The 3,605-nt window shown below is 41.0% G+C and overlaps 1 non-coding gene across 1 annotated transcript; it reads left to right on the top strand.

Moving 5' to 3' along the window:
* Nucleotides 1-298: 298 nt before the first annotated feature.
* LOC119920112 lies at nt 299-436 on the top strand. The gene has a single exon (XR_005447877.1). It is a non-coding gene; the product is annotated as a small nucleolar RNA SNORA7 (small nucleolar RNA).
* The last annotated feature ends 3,169 nt before the right edge of the window (nt 437-3,605 follow it).

Raw genomic sequence — 3,605 nt, 5'->3', positions numbered from 1 at the left:
GTACTCTCCTAAGCACTTAGTACAGTGCTCTGCACATAGTAAGTGCTTAATAAATGCCATTGATTGACCGACCAATTGATGTCAACCCTCTTCACAAGCACGCACTCTAAGTCTTATCACGAGTATATTTGCTTTCTTCTTCTATTCCTTCTCCTTTGGGTATTTGTATTGACTCAGTCTCTTTTCCCCATGTTTGTCATGTGCTCTAGACAATAAGCTCCCTTTAGACTGTAAGTTCCACGAGGGCAGGGAATGTGTCTATCTCAGCAGAGTGTTGTACTCTCCCAAGTGGTTATTTATCCTCTCCGAGTCGCATCTGGAGAGTTTCCACTACTCTACCAGTCTCGACTTAGAGAGGGAGAGTTAAGCAGAGGCATATCCATTCCATTCCTAAATTGGGAAGTGGCTAGTGAGTGGAAGGTCATCTGCTCCAAGTCAAAACTCCCTTGTGCTGGGCAGCAGCGGGATGGGAGAGACTCGAGGGTGGAGACTCAGGTTTACTGTGTGGATGGAGGCAATGGTAAACTACTTCTGTATTTTTACCAAGAAAACTCTGTGGATACACTACTGGAATGATAGCAGATGGAGGCGGGGTTATTCTGGGAGAGATAAATCCACGATGTCGCTATGTGTCAGAGATGACTCGCTGGCATAAGAAAAGACAAGTAGTTATTACATTGTTCTGCCCACAGTAAGTGTTCAATATGTATTGTTGATTGATTCTAATAATGATAATAATAATTATAGTACTTGTCAGGTGCTTACTATGTGCCAAGCACTGTTCTAAGCACTGAGGTAGATCCAGGTTAATCAGGGTTGGACACAGTCCCTGTCCCAGATTGAGCTCATTCTCTTAATCCCCATTTTTTACAGAGGAGGTAATTGAGGCACAGAGAAGTTAAGCGATTTGACCAAGGTCACACAGCAGACAAGTGGTGGAGCAGGATTAGAACCCATGACCTTCTGATTCCCAGGCCTGTACTTTATCCACTACAGCAAGCTAATTCTATGACAAAGACCCTCCCTCTTGAGAGTTGGTTTACTTTTTGGCCGGTAGCTCTGGTTTTTACCTGAAAACCCCAAACTTTCATCACACAATGACCAGCCTGAATTCAGTGCTCACCTAATTATAATAATGGCATTTATTAAGCACTTATTATGTGTAGAGCACTGTTCTAAGCGCTGGATGTATAAAGTAACTACAGAGAGCGAGAGAGAGAATGCCCATTTATGAATGACCAGTAGGTGATTCTAGGTGCTAGGGAAGTACAGAATAATGAAGTGAAATATTCCCTTCCCACAAGGAGCACACACTCTAATGATGGAGCCAGATGTACAAATATTTAGAGCACTGCCAAAATGAATATATTGACCAAACTATAAATGACCACTAAAGATCAACAGTATGTACTGAGCACCTAAAGCTCTCTGGAGATTCTGGAGATTCATTTCTTGAGAGTTCTTACCTGTGTGTATCTCATGGAGGCTTCCTAAGCAGCCTAAAATTTCCTGTTAGCGCACGCTTCCTATGAGAAATTCCATGTGACCTGCTACGTTTCCCTGAATATTTAGCGCTTGGTATAGGTAGAGCTTATCTCGTTGCATCATGGGACCCTCACGGGAGATTTTCAGTCCTCTGAAAATGCCTCTAAGTGATGTCTTACCCTGCCAGCCAGCTTCCCCCGTGATTGATAACGTGACACGGTGGCCATAAAATCAAACATTCTGTTTGTACTTTTTCCTGTAGCTACATAAGCTAAAGGCTTTATAAATTCCTCTGTAATAATTCCATATGCCTGTCCTATTTCCTGGGAATCCTTCCATTCAGCTGACATTCATCTCTTTAATCTTTGGCTCCCAACTCCAATCAGTCTGCCACTTGCCATCAACCTCTGCAGAATCATAAATAATCCCTCTTTAACAATTTCCTATCGATCCGCAAAATTACAAAGGGACTGCTGTATCTCCCATCTCTCCTAATCCTTTCCCCATATATCAGAATCCACATCTTAATCAAACATCAACTCTTTTCATATGCAAAGACAGAAGGGAGAAGACATTGCATCTGCCTGACATTAGTTATCAGACTTTAATTCTCTCACTAACTTCCTGGAGATTGGCATTTCTTTCCTCTCTTTCTTGTATGGGGAGTTAAAAGGAGATCCGGCCAGCTGAGTTGTTCTTGGCTATAAGCTGCTCATTTTCTTTTCCTTTTGCTCATCTATTTTTCACTTGCGTTAGCTTTTTTATAATTTACTCAATCTTCCTTCTCCTAGCTCTTTCATAGATTTAAAAAAAAAAAAACCCAACCCTCCCCCCCGCAAAAAAAGAAACTCAGTGGCTCTTTCTCCTTAATACTTTTGTATTGCCATCTGTTATGAAAATACATTGATTTTCTCTTGGCTACTCTGGTTATTCCTACCATTTGGATTCTTTCAGAATCATCTACTGGGTCCTTTTAGTTCTTTAACATATTGTCTATGTCTGCACAATCATTTTCTGGACAAAAGTTCAAAATCTCCCCAATTACATGTTTGTAGTTTTCTTTTAGTTGTTTCTTTTTAGAAAAGCAGCATGGTCTAGTGAATAGAGCACAGGCCTGGGTGTCAGAAGGACTTGGGTTCTAATCCTGACTCATCCAGTTATCTGCTGTGTAACCTTGGTCAAGTCATTTAACTTCTCTGTGCTTTGGTTACCTCATCCGTAAAATGGAGATTAATACTGTGAGCCCCATGTAGGACATGAACTGTGTTCAGCTTGATTAGCTTGTATCTACCCCAGTGGTTAACACAGTACCTGGCTATAGCAAACGCTTAAAAGATATCTCATTATATATATATATCATGTAAAGAGATGAATGTCAGCTGAATGGAAGGATTCCCAGGAAATAGGACAGGCATATGGAATTATTACAGAGGAATTCATAAAGCCTTTAGCTTATGTAGCTACAGGAAAAAGTACAAACAGAATGTTTGATTTTATGGCCACCGTGTCACATTATCAGTCACGGGGGAAGCTGGCTGGCAGGGTAAGACATCACTTAGAGGCATTTTCAGAGGACTGAAAATCTCCCTTGAGGGTCCCATGATGCAATGAGACAAGCTCAACCTATACCAAGCATTAAATATTCAGGGAAATGTAGCAAGTCACATGGAATTTCTCATAGGAAGCGTGAGGTAACAGGAATTTTTAGGCTTCTCAGGAAGCCTCCATGAGATACACACAGGCAAGAACTCTCAAGAAATGAATCTCCAGAGAGCTTTAGGTGCTCAGTACATTCTGTTGATCTTTAGCAGTCATTTATAGTTTGGTCAGTATATATATATTATATAGTATTATGAGTGTGTGTGTGTGTGTGTGTGAGAGAGAGAGAGAGAGAGAGAGAGAGAAAAGAGAAAAGATTGTAACCTCCTCAAGGGTAGGGGCTGTATTTTTTACTTCTTCAGTCTGTATCACAAGGGTCTGGGACAATCTTCAGGGACAGTAGATGCCCAAACAATTCTGCTGCTGCTGAAGGTATTTACTGGCAAAAAGCTCTCAAGCATTTAGTACAGTGCTCTGCACATAGTAAGTGCTCAATAAATCCATTGATTGATTGATTGATT

The sequence above is a fragment of the Tachyglossus aculeatus genome, chromosome X1 (assembly GCF_015852505.1).
Source record: "Tachyglossus aculeatus isolate mTacAcu1 chromosome X1, mTacAcu1.pri, whole genome shotgun sequence".
NCBI classification, from domain to species: Eukaryota; Metazoa; Chordata; class Mammalia; order Monotremata; family Tachyglossidae; genus Tachyglossus; species Tachyglossus aculeatus.
This window is presented reverse-complemented; position numbering and strand designations above follow the sequence as displayed.